The sequence below is a fragment of the Phyllobates terribilis genome, unplaced genomic scaffold (assembly GCF_046119375.1).
Source record: "Phyllobates terribilis strain yellow unplaced genomic scaffold, ASM4611937v1 Scaffold_3__8_contigs__length_932513732, whole genome shotgun sequence".
Taxonomy (NCBI): Eukaryota; Metazoa; Chordata; class Amphibia; order Anura; family Dendrobatidae; genus Phyllobates; species Phyllobates terribilis.
The window spans coordinates 377,220,042-377,243,840 of record NW_027362763.1 but is presented as its reverse complement, the minus strand read 5'-3'; the positions used below and the strand labels follow the sequence as shown (position 1 = coordinate 377,243,840).

General features: G+C 39.0%; 1 protein-coding gene across 6 annotated transcripts in view; it reads right to left on the bottom strand.

Annotated features, from left to right (window-relative positions):
- Nucleotides 1-12,162: 12,162 nt before the first annotated feature.
- MLIP (muscular LMNA interacting protein) overlaps nt 12,163-23,799 on the bottom strand; it is a 441,771-nt gene continuing 430,134 nt past the window's right edge. For 5 of the 6 annotated variants that reach the window (XR_012318421.1, XM_073675418.1, XM_073675420.1 and 2 more), the window contains one exon: nt 12,163-12,966. The gene's annotated coding sequence lies outside the window, so the exon portion shown is untranslated. Of the gene's footprint in view, nt 12,967-19,040; nt 19,100-23,799 lie in introns of all 6 variants that reach the window. The other variant, XR_012318420.1, reaches the window with a different exon arrangement.

Genomic DNA, 23,799 nt, shown 5'->3' with positions numbered 1-23,799 from the left:
ACCTCTTGATTAAGACTGGTCTTACTGAATCAGCCCCACAGTCCTAAGAAATTGTCTATGACAGATTGTATGCTAGGCTTGTAAACTTAATACAACCTACAGTTTAGCTCCTTATTATGTGAGCATCCAAATGTATATTGAAATAAAGTGATTAACTGAAACAAAAACAGCTAGACAATGTTTTCTAAAACAAAGATGCTGCAGGGTGTATGCAATGGCGAAAAGAAACACGGCAGCAAGACATGAAGCAACATAGATTTGTATATACAGATAGATAGATGATAGATAGATAGATGATAGATAGAGATATGCAGTGCCTTGAAAAAGTATTCATACCTCATGAAATGTCCACATTTTTTTTTCATAAATGTGTTTTATTTGGACTTGATATGATTTATCAACACTAAGTAGCAAGTATTTGTGAAGTATAAAGGAAATGATACATGGTATTCTAATTATTTTAAAAATATATATCTGAAAATTGTGACATGCATTTGTATTCAGTCTTCTTGAGTCAATACTTTGTAGGGCCATCTTTCACTAGAATTCCTGCTGCAATTCTCTTGGGGGTATGTCTCTACCAACTTTACACATCTAGAGGCTCAAATTTTTCCCCATTTTTCTTTGCATACTATCTCTAGCTCAGTGAGATTGGGTGGAGAGAGTCTGTGAATAGCGATTTCAAGTCTTGCCACAGATTCTCAGTGGTCTGGACTTTGACTGGGCCATTCAAACACATGAATATGCTTTGAACTAAATAAATTAATTGTAGGTCTGGCAGTAGGTTTAGGGTTTTCCTATTGGAAGGTGAACCTACACTCCCAGCCTCTAATAGCTTTTCCTCCTGGATTGCCCTGTATTTAGCTCCATCCATCTCCCATCAACTCTGACCAGCTTCCCTGTCCATGCTGAAAAAAAGCATTCTCATAACATGTTGCTGCCACCACTATGTTTGATGGTAGGGATGATGTTTTCAGGGTTATGTGCAGTGTCAGTTTTCTGCCACACATGGCATTTTGCATTTAGCCCAATAAGTTCTACTTCGGTCTCATCTAACTAGAACAACTTCTTCCACAAGCTAGCTGTGTCCCATACAGGGCTTCCTAAGACTTGCTTTAAAAATGGCTTTCTTTTTTCCATGATTCCATAAATGCCAGATTTGTGGAGTATACAACTAATAGTTATCCTGTGGACAGATTCTTCCACCTGAGCTGTATATCTCTACAGCTCCTCCAAAGGGAGAGTGGGCCTTTTGGTTGCTTCTCCAATCAATGCTCTCCTTGCTTGGGATATCAGTTTAGGCGGACAACCATGTCTTGGTAGGTTTGCAGTTGTGCCATACTCATTACAATTTTGGATTATGAATTGAGCTGTTCTCCATGAGATGTTCAGAGCTTGGGCAATTTTTTTTATAATCTAACCCTGCTTTTTTCTTCTCTACAACTTTATCTCTTTCCTTTCTGGTGAGCTCATTGGTTTTCATGATGCTTTTTGATCCCTAATGTTCTCAAAAAATCCTCTAAGGCCTTTATAGCACAGTGGTAGCTATACTGAAAATAAATTACACACAAATGGACTCAATTTACTAATTATTTGACTTCTGGAGGTAATTGTTCTCTCAGGATTTTATTTAAAGTTATCAGGCTACAAGGGACCAAATATCAGGCACATCACAATTTTCACATTTTCTAAATTAAATTTGTGGAAAACTTCAAAACTTTATGGTGTATGAGTACTATTTCAAGGTACTGTATGTATGTGTATATATATATATATATATATATATATATATATATATATATATATACACTGTATGTCTTTGTGTGCGGGTCTGTATGTGTGTGTGCGTGCATGCATGTGTGTGTGTTTTTGAATGTGTCATAAATGCATCAATAATATAAGAAGAAGAAAAAGAAAATGAGTTGGAGTAAGAGGAGAAGTACATATGAAATCTGAGAACATTGACAGTGCTTAACATATCTTTATTTGTCTGTCCAAGGTTTTTGCTTGACTTTGTGCCTAATGATTTGGCAACCAAGGAGTGAATGGGAAATATAAATCATATCAGTTGTAACATAGTAATATAGTTTTTAAGGTTGAAGGAAAACTAAGTTCATCTAGTTCAACCCAGAGCCTAACATGTTGATCCAGAGGAAGGCAAAAAAAAAACATGTGGCAAACACTAAGCTCCGCATTGGGGAAAATAATTCCTTCCTGACTCCACATACGGCAATCAGACTAGTTCCCTGGATCAGTGCCCTATCAAGGAATCTAGTATATATGACCTGTAATATTATATTTTTCAAGATAGGCATCCAGGCCCTTCTTAAATATTAATAGTGAATCACTCATTATAACATCATGCGGCAGAGAGTTCCATAGTCTCACTGCTCTTACAGTAAAGAATCTGTGTCTGTGATTATGATTAAACCTGCTTTCCTCCAGACGTAGAAGATGCCTCCTTGTCCCCGTCTCAGGCCTCAGAGTAAAAAGATCAGTAGAAAGGTCTCTGTACTGTCCCCTCATATATTTGTAGTAATAAGATCACCCCTAAGTCTTTGTTTTTCCAAACTAAATAACCCCAAGTGTAAAAACCTGTCTTGGCATTGCAGACCCCCTAGTCCTCTAATAACCTTGGTTGCTCTTCTCTGCACCCGCTCCAGTTCAGCTATGTCTTTCTTATACACCAGAGACCAGAACTGTACACAATATTCCAAGTGTGGTCGCACTAGTGACTTGTATAGAGGTAAAATTATGTTCTCCTCATGAGCATCTATGCCTCTTTCAATTCATCCCATTTTTTTATTTGCTTTCGCAGCAGCTGCCTGACACTGGCCACCAAACGTGACCTTGTCGTCCACCAATACACCCAGGTCTTTTTCAGTGACAGTTTTGCCCAGTGTTTTACAATTAAGAATATAATTATACATTTTATTTCCTCTGCCTAAGTGCATTACCTTACATTTATCCCCATTAAAGCTCATTTGCCATTTATCAGCCCAAGCTTCTAGCTTACATAGATCCTCCTGTAATATACAATTGTCCTCCTCTGTATTGATTACCCTGCAGTGTTTAGTGTCATCTGAAAATATTGAAATAATACTCTGTATGCCCCCTACAAGGTCATTAATAAATATGTTAAAAAGAGGTGGGCCCAATACTGACCCATGTGGTACCCCACTGTTAACTGAGACCCAGTCTGAGTGTGTTCCATTAATAACCACCCTTTGCTTCCTATCACTGAGCCAGTTCTTAACCCACTTACATATATTTTACCCTATCCCCATTGTTCTCATTTGATGTATCAACCTTTTGTGTGGAACTGTATCAAAAGCTTTTTAAAAGTCCATATATACAACATCCACTGCATTTCCTTGGTCCAGTCCAGAACATCTTCATAAAAGCTGATCAGATTAGTTTGACAGGAACGGTCCTTCGTAAACCCATGTTGATATTGGGTCATGAGGTTAATCTTATTCAGATACTCTAGTATAGCATCTCTTAGAAAACCCTCCAAGATTTTACCCACAGTAGAGGTTAAGCTTACTGGCCTATAATTTCCAAGTTCAGTTTTTGTCCCCTTTTTGAATATTGGCACCACATTTGCTATACACCAGTCCTGTGGTACAGACCCTGCTATTATGGAATCTTTAAAGATTAAAAATAATGGTCTATCTATGACTTTACTTAATTCCTGCAGTACTCGCAGATGTATTCCTTCCGGGCCCGGGGATCTGTCAATAGGTCTAGCAGTGCCCCCTTCTTGTTGGGTCCTGAACCAGTTGTGAAAGGTAATTGTCTCTCATAGTTGTCAAAAACCTATTACCTTTGCTGGAACTACAGGTTTCTGTTCTCCAATGTATTTCAGGGTAGTTGAAGTCCCCCATAGTAATGACTACTCCTTGAGTCGCTGCTTCATCTATTTGCTTTATGAGGATATTCTATGCTGCTTCCATTATTTTTGGAGACTTATAACAAACCCCTATCAGTAATTTATTATTTTTTCCCCCTCCCCTTATATCCACCCACAGGGACTCTACATTTTCATTAGATTCACATATATTCTCACGCAAGATGGGTTTTAAGGATGATTTTACATATAAAAACCCCCCACCTCGCTTGTTTGTACGGTCATTTCTGAACAGACTCTAGCAGTGTAAATTAATTGCCCAGTCATGGCTCTCGTCCAGCCATGTTTCAGATATCCCCACCATGTCATAATTATTTTCCAACAAAATTAATTCTAATTCCTCCATTTTTTTGGTGAGGCTTCTGGCATTAGTGTACATGTATTTTATGTATCTCTCTGTACCTCTATTCCTTCTTACTGTATTGACTGTTCAAACCCCACCTCCAACTTCTTTATTTGTGCCTAGGATACTATCTGCACTATCTTCCCCACCTATGAAAAGAATACCCTCCCCTCCAATCCCTAGTTTAAACACTCCTCCAACCTTCTAGCCATTTTCTCCCCCAGCACAGCTGCACCCTCCCCATTAAGGTGCAGCCCATCTCTAGGGTAGAACCTGTAGCCAACTGAGAAGTCGGCCCAGCTCTCCATGAACCCAAATCCCTCCTTTCTACACCAATTCCTGAGCCACTTATTTATGTCTCTAATCTCCCATTGCCTCTCTGGCATGGCACATGGTACAGGCAGTATTTCAGAGGATACCACCTTGGAGGTCCTTGCTTTCAGAATGCAGCCTAATTCCCTGAAATCATCTTTAAGGACCTTCCACCTACCTCTAACTTTGTCATTTGTGCCAATGTGCACCATGACCGCTGGGTCCTCGCCAGCCCCTCCCAGTAATCTGTCAACCCGATCAGCGATGTGCCGGACTCGAGCGCCAGGTAGGCAGCACACTGTTCGAAGATCCCTATCTATGTGTTAGTCTACTGTGTTGTGTTAGTCTACTGATTAGCTTCTCTATTATATATGTTTTTCTTGTAGTCATTGTTAAGCTTGGTATTTTTTATGACAATAAGAAGAAAATATTTCCTATGAATTTATCAGTACTACTTTCCATAAATGTTCTGGTTGCTTGCATAAATGTTCTTACGCTTAAAAATAAATAAAGGAACAAATCTGATATTTGAAAAATGTACTAAAAGCTTGGTATCATAAGAGTCGGAAGTTCCAGCCTAGTGAGAGTGGCCTCGAGATTTCACTGTGAGTGGTGGTGATCAGAAAATGTGGCAAGAACTGGGTGGGTGATGTTGAAAAGCAGAGGGTCTAGAGAGATAGAGTGGATTTTTCTATTTTTTACCATTGCGATGGCACTTTATCAGCCTAAAAAATGATGACCAGTGGCGGAAGTAAATTACAAAGAATACACATTTCATTTAATGCAGATTTTTTAAAAAGTTCAGTACAAATCAATTTCACTTGAGGTATATATATATATATATATATATATATATATATATATATATATATATATATATATATACACTGCTTAAAAAAATAAAGGGAACACTTAACCAACACAATGTAACTCCAAGTCAATAACACTTCTGTGAAATCTACCTGTCCAGTTATGAAGCAACACTGATTGTGAATCAATTTCTCCTGCTGTTGTGCAAATGGAAGAAACAACTGGTAGAAATGATAGGCAATTAGCAAGATACCCCCTATAAAGGAGTGGTTCTGCAGGCGGTGACCACAGACCATTTCTCTGTTATCATCCTTTTTGGCTATTGTTTTGGTCACTTTTTCATTTTTCCATTGCTCTCATCCCTAGAGGTACAGTAGCATGAGGCGATGTCTACAGTACAACCATGCGAGGCTGGTGGCTGATGATGTCTTGACGCCTCAGTTCAATCGAACTATCCCGAATAGGAGCATGAACTGACATTATGGCTGGTGAGTTCATTCCATTATTATTGTAAAAAGTGGACCCTCATTGCTAACCATTGATTGTCTGTTAGGTTTCATGCATGATGACCTTGGCAGGGATGGTTCTATAATTCTCTGCCACTTTTTCTTTCTCAGGTGGGCAGGTGGGCAGCACTGAGGTACTTTGCCTTTTTTTCCCTGTTTGGAGTGAGAATAGATTATTTGTGGCAAATTGTTGCCATTATTGGCAGGAATTTTTATGACTTTTGGTCTGTGTGACCTTTTAGAGTTATCTTATCTGTATATCTATGTTTTTATCCGTAAAGGTTACATTTTAACCCTCTAACCACAATATTTGCTTTGATCTACTTTACTAAGTGGTTGTCTAACATTATACCCCTTTTGCTGTTTAGATGTCTACAGTACAACCCACAGAGGTTGCTCAGGTAGTGCAGTTCATCTAGGATGGCACATCAATGCGAGCTGTGGCAAGAAGGGTAGCTGTGTCTGTCAGCACAGTGTTCAGAGCATGGAGCAGATACCAGATGTGGAGGGAGCCATATGAGGGCAACAACCCAGCAGCAGGACTGTTACCTTCTCCTTTATGCAAGGAGGAACAGGAGGAGCACTGCCAGAGCCCTGCAAAATAACCTCCAGCAGGCCACAAATGTGCATGTGTCTGCACAAACGGTTAAAAACCGACTCCATGAGGGTGGTATAAGGGCCCAACGTCCACAGATGGGGGTTGTGCTCACAGCCCAACACCGTGCAGGACACTTTGCATTTGCCACAGAACATCAGGATTGGCAAAGTCGCCACTGGCGCCCTGTGCTCTTCACAGATGAAAGCAGGTTCACACTGAGCACATGTGACAGACGTGACAGAGTCTGGAGATGCCGTGGAGAGCGATCTGCTGCCTGTAACATCCTTCAGCATGACCGGTTTGGCAGTGGGTCAGTAGTGGTGTGAGGTGGCATTTCTTTGGAGGGCCACACAGCCCTCCATGTGCTCACCAGAGGTAGTCTGACTGCCATTAGGTACTGAGATGAGATCCTCAGACCCCTTGTGAGACCATATGCTGGTGCGGTTGGCCCTGGGTTCCTCCTAATGCAGGACAATGCCAGACCTCATGTGGCTGGAGTGTGTCAGCAGTTCCTGCAAGATGAAGGCATTGAAGCTGTGGACTGGCCTGCCCGTACCTCAGACCTGAATCCGATTGAGCATATCTGGCACATCATGTCTTGCTCCATCCACCACAGACTGTCCAGGAGTTGGCAGATGCTTTAGTCCAGGTCTGGGAGGAGATCCCACAGGAGACCATCCGCAACCTCATCAGGAACATGCCCAGGCATTGTAGGGAGGTCATACAGGCACATGGAGGCCACACAATACTGAGCCTCATTTTGACTTGTTTTAAGAACATTACATCAAAGTTGGATCAGCCTGTAGTGTGTTTTTCCACTTTAATTTTGGGGGTGACTCCAAATCCAGACCTCCATTGGTTAATAAATTTGATTTCCTTGATGATTTTTGTGTGATTTTGTTGTCAGCACACTAAACTTTGTACTGAACAAAGTATTCAATGAGAATATTTCATTCATTCAGATCTAGGATGTGTTATTTGAGTGTTCCCTTCATTTTTTTGAGCAGTGTATATACATGCTCTCTCTTAATTTAACATTCTCAGCCTGTGCTGCTGATTTTAAACCTGTCCTGCTGATTTTCACAGTGGATATCATCGTTTGCAATGTAACTAGAGAAATCTATGGTAAATTTGTTGTGATTTCCACAGTGAAATCAAAAGAAAATTCCATAACATGTGTGCAGCTAATATGTAAAGTCAATTTTACATATAGAAAGACCCAGAGGAACATTCCTTTGACCAATATCAGTTCAATTTAAGCTGTCAATGAAAGCCTTTTAATCTTTGATACTTGAAAGTGAAGGTGTTTGAAGCTTGTTTGAGATGAATTAAGATTAGTTACAGATGAAATCCAGCCTTGTGGACATCTTGTAATTTTTAAACCATCATACACATGTGAATTAATCACATTCATACTTTGGATGTGACTGAAATGTGTCTCACTCATGACATGTCTGTTTCATAAAATAATTGTATTTCATATGAAATAGCAGTTCATCAGCATCTTTTGTTAGAACTCTGTGCTGTGTAGTTCTTCCAACATTACTCCTAAAATATATAAATTGACAATTAGAAGTTACTAATTGTGAGTGTGAGTGTGTCCTTATACAGTTTGACCCTACTTAGTCAGTGCTGACAGCAGCAGACTATATAGAGCCACACATATTTCACAAGGAGAATGTTAACACACAGTTTTCTATTTATTCATAAATTTCTAATGGGAATAATAGATGAACAACACAACACAGAGGTTAAAGAAAACATGCTCCAGATTTGTTATTTTATGGGAAATAAAACTGATATGTCAGTAAACCTGACGGGTTATCATTAATTTAATTACGGAGAATTTATGTGTGAAGACCGAGACACGAGGAAAAACCATAATCACATGTGCCTATGGCACTGCAGCATAGTAGCAAAATAGGGACAAACCATAGATTATTATTGGATCTCTTTGTTCAGTACATTAAAAGGAGATATCTGTACAGCAGCCAATTGACTATTTTAAGTGACTCCTAATGGTAAAAGATCTGGCATTACAGATGTGTAGTGGTAGATCTATTCAATCAAGCATTTATGCATCAAGGTCACATGGCAGCTGTACGGAGCTGATTAAAATCTTCATCTCTGAAACATCAGGTCAGAAATATCACCTAAGCAGCTAACCTCAAGAATAATAATGTAAAATACAATAATCTGCTAAATGGTGAAATAACTTGGTAATTCTGTAGAAAATCTCAAATTATGTGATACTGATAGGAAATGCTAGTTACCCAGTTGTTTAACTATTTATTGCAAGTACATAGATGATAAACTCTTAAGAATAACACTATATTTAATAATCTACAGCCATCGAGATAAGCAAAGGAACAGGAACATTTAATTCACAATTCACACAATCTGGCTAATATATATGAGTATGGAGCACTGCATAATACAGAACATCTAGTTCTAAATGCAAGCAAAAATTTTCTAGGCTGTGTTCACATTAAAATCTGGGAGCTTGTAGAGCAGTCATGTTATATAGATGTAGTCTACGATGTGAACTTATGAACTTATGAAGGGTCTTGTGATTGATGCAGGAAAGGAAAGCCACATTTAGAAAGAGGCAAACTAGATCTTCCACTTCAACATTAGTCTGAAACTAAAGGTTCTAACCTACTTTTGCTATATTTTGTTGCCTACCAATATTTGGAATAATTTTAACATTAGATTTTATATATTTTTTTAATTTTTCCCTACTACACAGTTAAAGGGTTAGAAAATAATTTTCAACTAATCTTTTTGGGCATTTCGAATGTAAAGAAAAGACAGAATTCAATACCACCATCAAAACGACCAGAGTGGAGTGAAGCTACAAAGAACAATTCTTGCACTGGCAGTCTCAGCAGGTCCATGCATTACACAGACAGCCCATTGATTTTAATGAGAACTGTGTGGAGTTTTTTCCCCTTGTGGAGAAGATGAATGAAATAAACTCTTTCTTGTGAGTTTCTCTGAAGAATACAGACGATCATCAAATGTGTATAGTAGTTAGTGAGGGGAAATCTTATGTTATGATATGACCCTGAGTGCAGCTTGAAGCCTATTAGAACAAATTTCCTATTTGCCGTTTTATGTGTCGATATTCCATTATTGGATTAAAAAGGTAATAAACTTCAAAAATGGACACAGCGGATTATCTGTAATTATCTTTAATAAACTTGCTTCACTGAAGTGCTAGCCTTGGTTCCTCCACACTGCTGATTGTTTTATGTTTTACTGCATTTTTACAGGTAAAGTGACTGCGGTAAATTGATGTTTTCTGTATTATTGCAAGTTTTTTTTTATTAAGTTGATGCTAGCTTGAGCTATAAAAATAATCAAGTGTGGACAAGGCACAAAAGCAAAAAGCACATCAATTTTCACTTTTTACATACTTACTATGGCTTTTTAATGGGAACAAATCCTTGTAACGTATTTCAATCTGTGCTTACATTTTGGTAAATTTAAATTGTTATTAGATATTAGCAAATCCAATTTGCCTCAAATTTCACAAAAAAATTTTATTCAAAATTTTTGTTATTTAATTTCCTTCCAATCCAGCAACATAGCAATTGTGATTTTGCATGGATTCTTTTCAGAACTAGGAAGGGGTTCAATTATATACCAATATTATACTCATGTCGCCCTTCAATTGTCCCCTGCGTACCCACCCAGTTCTCCGCTGGCTATGACTCACATTAATTAGGCCTAGCGATGTCATGATGTCATGTGAAGCCTAGTCAGAGCCAAAGATGCCAAAGACTGGAGCCAGCAGAGGACTGGACTGGTAGTTGTGACAGCCAGACAGCTGAGTGATAAGGTGAGTATATATTTTTTTATTTTTTCAAGTTATTTATACCAACACATTGAATTTTAGTCAAATTTGATGCTAATTGAATTTCCCAGCCTAATTAAGGAATTTTGCCAAATTCAACTTTTGGCGGATTTGCCCATCTCTAATTACTATGTATGTAGAAGAATGAAACAGAAGTTAGCTCACATGGTTCAATGAGAGGCAAGGATACTGAAAGAAATGATTTTGGATATCCGAGCACCATGACTCAAACAGAACAATAATAATAATGACTATCTCAAGCTGTTGGATTTCTACAATTGTGTTAATGTTTGCAGATATACATTACAGACCAAAAGTTTGGACACACCTTCTCATTTAAAGATTTTTCTGTATTTTCATGACTATGAAAATTGTACATTCACACTGAAGGCATCAAAACTATGAATTAACACATGTGGAATTATATACTTAACAAAAAAGTGTGAAAACTGAAAATATGTCTTATATTCTAGGTTCTTCAAAGTAGCCACCTTTTGCTTTGATGACTGCTTTGCACACTCTTGGCATTCTCTTGATGAGCTTCAAGAGGTAATCACCGGAAATGGTCTTCCAACAATCTTGAAGGAGTTCTCAGAGATGCTTAGCACTTGTTGGCCCTTTTGCCTTCACTGTGTGGTCCAGCTCACCCCAAACCATCTCGATTGGGTTCAGGTCTGGTGACTGTGGAGGCCAGGTCATCTGGCGTAGCACCCCATCACTCTCCTTCTTAGTCAAATAGCCCTTGCACAGCCTGGAGGTGTGTTTGAGGTCATTGTCCTGTTGAAAAATATATGATGGTCCAACTAAACGCAAACCGGATGGAATAGCATGCCGCTGCAAGATGCTGTGGTAGCCATGCTGGTTCAGTATGCCTTCAATTTTGAATAAATCCCCAACAGTGTCACCAGCAAAGCACCCCCACACCATCACACCTCCTCCTCCATGTTTCACGGTGGGAACCAGGCATGTAAAGTCCATCTGTTCACCTCTTCTGCGTCACACAAAGACACGGTGATTGGAACCAAAGATCTCAAATTTGGACTCATTTGACCAAAGCACAGATTTCCACTGGTCTAATGTCCATTCCTTGTGTTCTTTAGCCAAAACAAGTCTCTTCTGCTTGTTGCCTGTCCTTAGTAGTGGTTTCCTAGCAGCTATTTTACCATGAAGGCCTGCTGCACAAAGTCTCCTCTTAATAGTTGTTGAAGAGATGCGTCTGCTGCTAGAACTCTGTGTGGCATTGACCTGCGATTTCTGAGGCTGGTGACTCGGATAAACTTATCCTCAGAAGCAGAGGTGACTTTTGGTCTTCCTTTCCTGGGGCAGTCCTCATGTGAGCAAGTTTCTTTGTAGCGCTTCATGGTTTTTGCAACTGCACTTGGGGACATTTTCAAAGTTTTCCCAATTTTTCGCACTGACTGACCTTCATTTCTTAAAGTAATGATGGCCACTCATTTTTCTTTACTTAGCTGCTTTTTTTTGCCATAATACAAATTCTAACAGTCTATTCAGTAGGACTATCATCTGTGTATCCACCTGACTTCTGCACAACACAACTGATGGTCCCAACCCCATTTATAAGGCAAGAAATCCCACTTATTAAACCTGACAGGGCACACCTGTGAAGTGAAAACCATTTCCGGTGACTACCTCTTGAAGCTCATCAAGAGAATGCCAAGAGTGTGCAAAGCAGTCATCAAAGCAAAAGGTGGCTACTTTGAAGAACCTAGAATATAAGACATATTTTCAGTTTTCACACTTTTTTGTTAAGTATATAATTCCACATGTGTTAATTCATAGTTTTGATGCCTTCAGTGTGAATGTACAATTTTCATAGTCATGAAAATACAGAAAAATCTTTAAATGAGAAGGTGTGTCCAAACTTTTGGTCTGTACTGTACGTGTAAAAGGATGGATAATACAGAATGGCTAATATGGTCTTTTTACAAGTGATTATAATTGTACTAATAAATATAGTAATTATCAAATATTATTCTAGATACACTAATCAAATAAATAAATGAAAAAAAATCACAAATTGTATCTATCTCAAATCCTTTACATAAGTCTATATTTTTTATATAATGCATAGTGTTACTTCAGGATTATTGGGATATTCAATTAGCTTATCTCATCTATGCCCTTGTGCATACTTGCTTCTCTAATTACAGGATACAACATTCTACAATTACAGTAAAATGTATTGCATTATGAAGTATTTATGTTCACATCCTGAGTAGGTGACCTGACAAATCTTACTTTATTTAGCCAATTATTTTTTATTAGATATCCCTTATAATATTCAATTACATTTCCTTGAACTTGGATCTACTTGTTAATTGCTCAAGCACATTTTCTACCTATAATGATAATTAATTACAGCATTAGTATGTAAGAACTCTGCCTATACAGAAATACATATGCATATGAATAAATTTCCATTAACATTACTAAGAAGCCCCAACTGCATATGTTACAATCAAAAAGGTCATTTTTTAATACATCTTCTTTTTCCTCATGGATTAGCCAAGCTACGTGATGGGAAAACTATATTGAAAATGTTCAAAAGTTTCTCTGTCCAGGCAACTTCTTTCCTTTTCTTTTTCTTTTTCCCATTCTTGTTTCAATCTGCAAGATAAGAAATCAAAGTAAACCATACATTTTTATAATGCCCATCAATGCAATTAAAAGGAACATACAATGAATTGATACTTGTTACTTTAGTATGAGCATGAATACGAGGATGAAATGAACTTAATATCACAACAATTTCCTAACGTAATACAATAGTGAAAATGAAAAAATATAATATAGTGTGTCTCATTAGACACATGATATTTTAGTAACATTTTAGACTCACGTTCTCATAAATCTGCAAAAATGTGGCTAAAAATACACACAATATTCCTGATCTGGGAGTCTATATATTCACTGCAGGACACTTGCAGTGTTAGAATTCAATAAAACATTCAATTAAAAATTAATAAAGAAATTAATGCAAATCAAATCTCTGAAAATTTTGATTCTGATTAATCCAAAGTTTGGAAGGGAATTCAGAACTAATTTTCAAATTAATTTGCACATCTCCACTACCATGCTTACGCCCAGTTTCTCTGTAGCACTGGTTACAAATGACAATGTGTGCTGTGTATGTGACATTCAATATATAGTGCTTGCTCCTTGATGAAATGGATAATTCATGTGGTATGGAATTTCATAAGCCAACTTGTTGCTTTACTTGGCAATGTGAATAGATGTTTTACTATATCCAATCCAAAATCAACCTCTCTTTATAATCTACGCACCTCCCCACATTACCAATGGTATGGTAAGTCATCCCCAAGTTATCTCTAACCCCTAGTAACTATCACAATTTCCCTTACAACATAACAGTCAAACAGTTATGATATGTCTTTTTTTAAAGTCCATCATCCTGGGAATAAACAAGACAAAAAAGGAAGCATTTAACCTTCATATAGTTGTGATTGCTTGGCACTATCTCCTGGAAAATACTTAAAGCCTAACTGTTGTTTCAATTTTTTATTTCATAAATCAATGGTACACATAGAAATAACCAACTTTATATCTTTCCAGAAAAATCCTCTTCTTTCTCCTCCTGGACTCATCATTTCTGGCAAATGAAATAGTGACCAGAAGGTACAAGTAACTATATACTAATTGTACTTAGTTTCTCTTTCTCATTCACACTTAACTTTCATTATGCTTACATATGCCTTTATTGTTTTTGCCCCACTAATCCTCACTCTCCTTTGCTATCCCCAAACCCCAGCACCCTCTAACCAAATAATCATCTCTCCTTCCCTCTTACCTCCTCACCTCACCTCATCTACAGACCTGCTCCTCAACCTCAGATCTATCCTACCAAAACATAACAAGCTGGACACTCTTCTTCTCCCACCTGCTCTCTCTCTCTCTCTGCTTCTCCTCACTGCTGGCGACATATCTCCCAATCCTGGACCTTCACAGCTTGCTCCTTCAACCAATCCCCCCACCTATCGTTACAAACCAACTGCAAACTACGGAAACCTCTCCTACATAAAACCCATGCCCTGGACGCCCACCCCCTGCTCCCTCTCTCTCTGGAGCACTCTGGAATGCCCGCTCTGTCTGCAACAAGCTCGATTTTGTCCACAACCTTTTTACCTTTCTCAATCTCTTCTTCCTGGGCATCTCAGAGACATGGCTGACACCCTCCAACACTGCCTCCCCTGCTGTGCTGTGTTACGGTGGCCTCCACTTCATCCACACTCCTCACCCTGGTAACAGACATGGTGGAGGAGTGGGTCTTCTCCTTTCCAACAACTGCACCTTTAGCCCTACCCCACCTCTACTCTCCCTTATTCTCCCTTCTTTTGAAGTCCACTCTGTCCGCATCTACTCTCCCACCAGTCTCCAAGTGGTTGTCAGGCCCAGTCGCTGCCTTTATTGACCAATTCTCCACCTGGCTTCTTTACTTTCTCTCTGCTGACATTCCCACAATCATCATGGGCGACTTCAACATCCCCACTGACACTCGCCAGTCAACAGCATCCAAACACCTGTCGCTTACTTCATCCTTTCGACTTGATCCTCCTCAGCCACCCACACAGACGGACACACACTAGGCCTCATCTTCACCCGACTCTGCTCCCTATCTAACCTCACAACCTCCCCCCTAACCCTATCTGACCACCATCTACTCACCTTCTCATCCCTGTCCTCCTCACTTGTCACCCATGTCCAGCAACTAGCACACCCCCGCAGAAACCTTGCACATCTAGACACCGACACACTCTCTGATTTTATTCTCACAATGACATCCATCTCTTCACTCCATGACACAGACAGCGCCACTGCTTTCTACAATGCCACTCTCGCATCAGCTATTGACTCGGTCGCCCCTCTTGTGCATGGCAGAGCGTGACAAGTCAATAGGCAACCCTGGCACAACAACCTCACTAAACAGCTTCGACAAGCATCCAGGGTTGTTGAGCAGCGTTGGAAGAAAACACATTCGCAAGATGACTTCACTGCATTCAAGCAAGCAACACTCGCATTCAAATCAGCCCCCACCTCTGCTAAACATGCCTACTTCACAACCTTCATATCTTCACTATCCTACAACCCCAAACAGCTATTCAACACTTTTCACTCTCTCCTCCGCCCTCCACTGCCCCCTCCAACCTCCGTCATCTCTGCTGAGGAGTTTGCCACACACTTCAAAAACAAGATTGACCAAACAAGGCAAATCTTTACTGTTCAACCACCACAACCCCTTTGTTTTTCAGACCATTACTCTTCCCCCATAATTTCCCTTCCCAACATCACTGAAAGAGACCTTACTCGTCTCCTCTCCAAATCACACCTCACCACTTGTGCACTCGGCCCCATCTCATCCCACCTCCTCCCCAACCTCACCCCCACATCCCTCGACCCAACCGCCTTGTCTAGCTAGCGCCTCATATCTCTGCTCCCATTTGCCTCCAAACTCCTTGAGCAACATGTTCATGCTGAACTTTCCTCTCACTTCTCATCTAACTATCTTTTCGACAACTGACAATCCAGCTTCCCCCACCATTCCACCGAAACTGCCCTTACCAAAATCAACAATGGCTTACTTACAGCCAAAGCTAACAGACAATTCTCTGTACTACTTCTTGACCTGTCCTCTGCTTTTGACACAGTTGACCACTGCCTCCTACTACAGATCTGCTCTTCCTTTGGAGTCAAAAACCTTGCCCTATCTTGGATCTCCTCATAGTTTTCTAACTTCACTAAGTCTCCCACTCCCACACTACCTCCTCACCCTGCCCCCTCTCTGTTGGAGTCCCTCAAGGCACTGTCCTAGGACCCCTAATCTTCTCAATCTATACCCTTGGCCTGCGACAGCTCATAAAATTTCATGGCTTCCAGTATCATCTGTATGCTGATGACACTCAGATCTACCTCTCTGGCCCAGATGTCACCTCTGCTGTCCAGAATCCCAGCATATCTAGCAGCCATATCCTCCTTCTCCTCCCACTTCCTCAAGCTCAATGTGGACAAAACTGAACTCATCATCTTTCCCCCATCTCGCATATCTTCCCCACCTGCTCTTTCTATCACAATAAATGACATCACACTTTCCCCTGTATCAGCAATCTGCTGCCTCGGATTAACCCTTGACTATACTCTGTCCTTCAAACCCCACATCCAAGCTCTCGCCACCTCCTGTCGCCTCCAGCTCAAAAATATTTCCAGAATCTGTCCTTTCCTCAACCCTCAATCTACTAAACTGCTTGTGCATGCCCTCATCATCTCCCACCTTGACTACTGCAACACCCTCCTCTGTGGCCTACCTGCTAACACTCTTGTAACCTTTTAGTCCATCCTTAACTCTGCTGCGTGACTGGTTAATCTCGCGCCTTGCTACTCCTTTGCAACCCCCCTTTGCAAATCCCTTCACTTGCTCCCAAATGCCCAGCGTATCCAGTTCAAACTACTATCACTGACCTACAAAGCCATCCATAACCTCTCTCTTCCGTATATCTCTGAACTAATGTCACGATACATTCCCTTACGTAATCTCCGGTCCTCCCAAGACCTCCTTTTCTCCTCCACACTTATTAGTTCCTCATCCAATCGCCTCCAAGATTTCTCCTAAATATCTCCCATCCTATGGAATTCTGTGCCTCAATACGTCCAATTAACCGTCACATTTGGATCCTTCAGACGGAACCTGAAAACCCATCTCTTCAAACAAGCTTACAGCCTGCCATAACCTTGCTTGCTGCCACTTCAACAACAGCGGAGCTACTGCAATCCCCCCAACCTACTGTCTCCTTCCCCGTTCCTGTAGAATGGAAGCCCGCAATGGCAGGGTCCTCTTTCCTCTGTACCAGTCTATCATTGTTAGTTTGTTTACTGTAAGTTATATCTGTATTTGGTATCTAACTCCTTCTTATGTACAGCACCATGGAATCAATGGCGCTATATAAATAAATAATAATAATTCATTCTTGAAATTTTTAATTCTCGGGTAAAATCTGTCTTAATTGAAGACAGATTTTTGCATTGCTGAGATAGATGACATTTGCTATTAATAAAATTTTATGTAGAGACGAGAAGGTAGAAGCAAAGCTCCTTCACCTCCAGTCATCATGTAATCTTAACAATAGCAGCTGTCATCTATGTTGGAGGTGAAGGAGCTTTGCTTCTACCTTCTCGTCTCTACATAAAATTTTATCAGCAGCAATTGTCATCTCCAATCTCAGTAATTTAAAAATCTTAACACAGATTTTACCAGAGAATTAAGAATTTTGAGAATGAATCATTAGTCTAGGAGGAAAGACAAGAGGATCTCTCTGATCAGATACATTATATAATTGTTTAATTGTATGTATACTATTGATTTATGAAACAAAAAATTAAAATAACAGTTACTCCGTCCTTATCTCTTTTGTGACACTAACACATGTAAATTGCTATTTTTAAAAACATTAGGTATAACATTAACAATGTATCATATCACAGATGTAAATATTAGAGATGACCAAATTAATCATCAGAGAATCAACTTTGTAGTCAATTTCCTGAAATTCAAAGGTCCTCATTAATTCAAGCAATATGTGAATTTGCAAGAAAAACAAAACAAAAAAATGTGCTGACACCATTGCACTCACTGCTGGAAAGAAAATGGGCAGTGAGGTGTGGGCTTTCCCATAATGCCTAGTAGCTATCACTTCGCATGGTCTATCAGGTATGGTCTATTACAGGCACCATAAAAGATGAGAGCAGGGAACGCAGTGCCCGTTTTAGGATTTTGCAACCTATGGACAAGAGGCCAGGACGCACAGCTCATGATAACATACAGGGGCATAAAAGGCCTAAATCTGATTGTAGTGTACTACTGCAGTGCTGAAAAATGTAGAAAATGGGTGTGGTAGTCTCAGTATGTGAATAATACACCGATTTAAGTGATAGGAAGGTGCTGGAACTGCAGATCATATGTGACTGGAATGTGAATTGATTGATCCGTGATATACTGGATTAAAGCGCTGAAATAACACAAACATTTCTTTCTGAATACATTAAAAAATGAGTGTAGTTTAACACCCCTCAGAGGTTTTAATTGTTGCATTGAAGAAAAATACTCAAATCAAGGCTCATCTGTCAGAGAAAGCATGCTTCCTGGCTTGTGAGTAAATCAATCCATAAGCGGTATAATTTTTACATTGCTTTTTTTTCTTAACAAATAAGTTAAAAAAGGGGTAAAGTTTTTCATAACTGTTATACTAGAATTTTGTAGTATGGTATCTCTTAGAAAATGTTGATTCTGAAAGGAAACTAAGGTTTTCTGACATATCTGTTGGCGTGTACTCATTTATGCTGAGCACTATGCTATATATATAGTATAATTGATCAAACAATCACAAATTCAAGTTTCCTAAGGGCACAAAAAAAAACTTTAAAAAATTAATGTATAAGAATTCAAACTACACCCTTTTCTTTCATAAAAAAAGAAGTAAAGTAAGAAAAAATATGATAAACATAATTGTTATTGCTATGTTTGTAAAAGTCCAAACTAGCATAACATAAAATTAATTGACCCAATTGGTTAACGCCGTAAAGAAAAAAAATTTAAACACCAGATTTGTTTTTTTTTGCCCAAAAAACTGCAAATTGTCTACATCAAAATTTTGTCAATAAAAAAGTGAGCTCACCTTGCAAAAACAAGCCCTCACACAACTCCATTAATGTAAAAATGAAAATGTTTCAAGTCCTAGAAAATGTAGACATAAGCAGAAATGTTTTATTATTTGCTTTTGCTTTCTTTTTACAAATTTACAATGTTTGCTTACCTTTCAATTAAAAAACTATACTAGTTTGGTATTGTCATTAATTTACTGATCTGAACATTAATATTGCTAAGTAATTTTTTTCAACACAATGAGCACTGTAAAAAAAAAGTTGCAAATTTATAGTTTTTATGCAATTTTACTGCACTTGGATTTTTTTCCCATTTTTCAGTGCATTGAAAGGTAACATTAATAGGGCCATCCGAAACTACAACTTGTTCTGAAAAAAGAATAAACCCTTATAAGGCTATATGGCTATTAGAGATGAGCGTTGTTCTACTCGAACTGTTCGCCAATCTCAAATTCGAGCTGTTTTGGGTGGTGTTCGAGCCGGTCGGCAAACACGAACAATTTGAGAAAAATTCGGCTGTTCGAGGTTATGTTCGATAACTGTTCGTGCACCAAAATCATAACTGGATTTTTTCTCAGTAATGATGAAAATTAATGTTAATACGCAGTTTGAGTGTACAGCGGGGCGGGGGGAGGGGCAGGGGATGGATCTCTGCAGGAACAATGAAGATCTCCATTTTTTTTTCTCTTTCCCGCATTTGCAGAGGGGAGGTGCAATCTGTCAGCCTATCAGCAGCGCACACACGGAGCGAAGTGCTTTTTTTCACACAAGTAAGGGCATGTGTGATTGGCAGTGTATGTCACATGTCCTTGCCCTATAAGACCAAGCCATTTTCCTCGTCGCCACCATTTTCTCACTGCTGCAGCTGCGTGTTAGACGGCACCGCTGTTGCTGTGTGCGCTATACCTTGTTAATTTCAAGCCAATTTTCGCACAAATATACAGATAGCTTGGGAGTAGGGAATAGTTGTGATTGCAGTCCTTTTAAGGACTAGGTTACAGCATTTCCTACGACTTTTATCAGGCAGGTCTGTGCTCTTAAATAGATAGATTGTGGGAGTAAAGACTAATTGTAATTGGAGTCCTTTTCAGGACTAGGTTACATCAGTTCCTATCAGTTTTTGCCAGGCAGGTCTGTGCCAGTGCTGTGCAAGTTTTTTTCACAGCATTTGGCTGAATCTAGCAAAGCTAATCCTTTTTGGCCTATTGCAGAGTGTGTTAGTCAGTGGAGTAGCCTATCTGTGTTGCAAGATATACCACCTGTGTATAGAATACCAATTTTTTTACTGCACCTAGTGAAGTAAAATCTTTTGGGCATAGCATCATTCTATTAGTCCATCTATACTGACCTCCATCAGGTTGCAAACTGAATATAATTTTTTTCTGCATCTAGCTCTGAAAAAATATTTGGGCTTCTAGCGGTGTGTGGGACTTGGTCTATTAGTCCATCTATACTGACCTCCATCAGGTTGCAAATTAAAAATAATTTTTTTCTGCATCTAGCTCTGAAAAAATATTTGGGCTTCTAGCAGTGTGTGGGACTTGGTCTATTAGTCCATCTATACTGACCTCCATCAGGTTGCAAATTAAAAATAATTTTTTTCTGCATCTAGCTCTGAAAAAATATTTGGGCTTCTAGCAGTGTGTGGGACTTGGTCTATTAGTCCATCTATACTGACCTCCATCAGGTTGCAAATTAAAAATAATTTTTTTCTTCATTTATCTCTGAAAAAATATTTGGGCTTCTAGCAGCGTGTGGGACTTGTTCTATTAGTCCATCTATACTGACCTCCATCAGGTTGCAAATTAAAAATAATTTTTTTCTGCATCTAGCTCTGAAAAAATATTTGGGCTTCTAGCAGTGTGTGGGACTTGGTCTATTAGTCCATCTATACTGACCTCCATCAGGTTGCAAATTAAAAATAATTTTTTTCTGCATCTAACTCTGAAAAAATATTTGGGCTTCTAGCAGTGTGTGGGACTTGGTCTATTAGTCCATCTATACTGACCTCCATCAGGTTGCAAATTAAAAATAATTTTTTTCATCATTTATCTCTGAAAAAATATTTGGGCTTCTAGCAGCGTGTGGGACTTGTTCTATTAGTCCATCTATACTGACCTCCATCAGGTTGCAAATTAAAAATAATTTTTTTCTGCATCTAGCTCTGAAAAAATATTTGGGCTTCTAGCAGTGTGTGGGACTTGGTCTATTAGTCCATCTATACTGACCTCCATCAGGTTGCAAATTAAAAATAATTTTTTTCTGCATCTAGCTCTGAAAAAATATTTGGGCTTCTAGCAGTGTGTGGGACTTGGTCTATTAGTCCATCTATACTGACCTCCATCAGGTTGCAAATTAAAAATAATTTTTTTCTTCATTTATCTCTGAAAAAATATTTGGGCTTCTAGCAGCGTGTGGGACTTGTTCTATTAGTCCATCTATACTGACCTCCATCAGGTTGCAAATTAAAAATAATTTTTTTCTGCATGTAGCTCTGAAAAAATATTTGGGCTTCTAGCAGTGTGTGGGACTTGGTCTATTAGTCCATCTATACTGACCTCCATCAGGTTGCAAATTAAAAATAATTTTTTTCTGCATCTAGCTCTGAAAAAATATTTGGGCTTCTAGCAGTGTGTGGGACTTGGTCTATTAGTCCATCTATACTGACCTCCATCAGGTTGCAAATTGAATAAAAAAATTTTCTGCATCTAGCTCTGAAAAAATATTTGGGCTTCTAGCAGTGTGTGGGACTTGGTCTATTAGTCCATCTATACTGACCTCCATCAGGTTGCAAATTGAATAAAAAAATTTTCTGCATCTAGCTCTGAAAAAATATTTGGGCTTCTAGCGGTGTGTGGGACTTGGTCTATTAGTCCATCTATACTGACCTCCATCAGGTTGCAAATTAAAAATAATTTTTTTCTGCATCTAGCTCTGAAAAAATATTTGGGCTTCTAGCAGTGTGTGGGACTTGGTCTATTAGTCCATCTATACTGACCTCCATCAGGTTGCAAATTAAAAATAATTTTTTTCTTCATTTATCTCTGAAAAAATATTTGGGCTTCTAGCAGCGTGTGGGACTTGTTCTATTAGTCCATCTATACTGACCTCCATCAGGTTGCAAATTAAAAATAATTTTTTTCTTCATTTATCTCTGAAAAAATATTTGGGCTTCTAGCAGCGTGTGGGACTTGTTCTATTAGTCCATCTATACTGACCTCCATCAGGTTGCAAATTAAAAATAATTTTTTTCTGCATCTAGCTCTGAAAAAATATTTGGGCTTCTAGCAGTGTGTGGGACTTGGTCTATTAGTCCATCTATACTGACCTCCATCAGGTTGCAAATTAAAAATAATTTTTTTCTGCATCTAGCTCTGAAAAAATATTTGGGCTTCTAGCAGTGTGTGGGACTTGGTCTATTAGTCCATCTATACTGACCTCCATCAGGTTGCAAATTAAAAATAATTTTTTTCTTCATTTATCTCTGAAAAAATATTTGGGCTTCTAGCAGCGTGTGGGACTTGTTCTATTAGTCCATCTATACTGACCTCCATCAGGTTGCAAATTAAAAATAATTTTTTTCTGCATGTAGCTCTGAAAAAATATTTGGGCTTCTAGCAGTGTGTGGGACTTGGTCTATTAGTCCATCTATACTGACCTCCATCAGGTTGCAAATTAAAAATAATTTTTTTCTTCATTTATCTCTGAAAAAATATTTGGGCTTCTAGCAGCGTGTGGGACTTGTTCTATTAGTCCATCTATACTGACCTCCATCAGAATAAAATAAACACAATTCATAAGCAGGGTAGTATATAGATCACCATATGAGTATATATATATATATATGAACTATTATAAGCTCAAAAAATACTACCACATAATGGACTGAATACGCTCCATCGTCAGAAAGGGTATACAAAACAAAAAAAGAGAAAAAAAGACGAAACCAGAGCCTCAAATTATAAACATATTAAATTCATAAGTTTATTATAAATATGCATACAACAGACAAGGGGGTAATGTGTGCAAAATATGCGAAGTATAAAATATCCCACCCCACATGACACCACTTAACGACAGATCCTCAATTGCGCAATTTAAAACGCAACATATCCATATTCATTAATAATTCGGCTAAATGATTGCACCTATTAGTGACTACTGCCCTTTACTACCTCCAATTCCAATCTCTAATCATTCATAGTATGGTAGTGATGTACATACCAAAGGTCACTAGGCAGTCACAGGGAAAGATAAGGGTCCGTCCAAGGAGTGTACACGTGGGGCAGGAAAAGCCCCGACGCGCGTTTCGGTCTTCCCTTCGTCAGGGGGCGTATAGTAGAAACTTTGTGTTAGAATTTATAGGTGCCGGGCGGCACTAAAGACCGGAAGTGACGCATGCGTCACCATGGGAATCAAGACGCCGGCCGGCGTCTGCGTCACATGACATCCGGAGGCGGGGCAACGAGCCCCGGCGCCGAACGCCAATACAGACACGGAGAGCCGGAGAGCGCCGAGACCCACATAATGCGCATGCGTGCCAGGTCTAAGTAATAGAAATACCATTAAGACTACGTGCATAGTACCAGGACGAATGATATAACTATAGGGTCAATCGCAAATGGAATTATTAGTCTCAACATATCACATCAATATATATGGGGTCACCAGCAGGTCAACCTACATCAAAATCAGAGAGAATCCCTATTTAGGTCTGAATATGAAAATATAAATATCTAGATAGTCAACAATATTCACATGGACCAATACAAC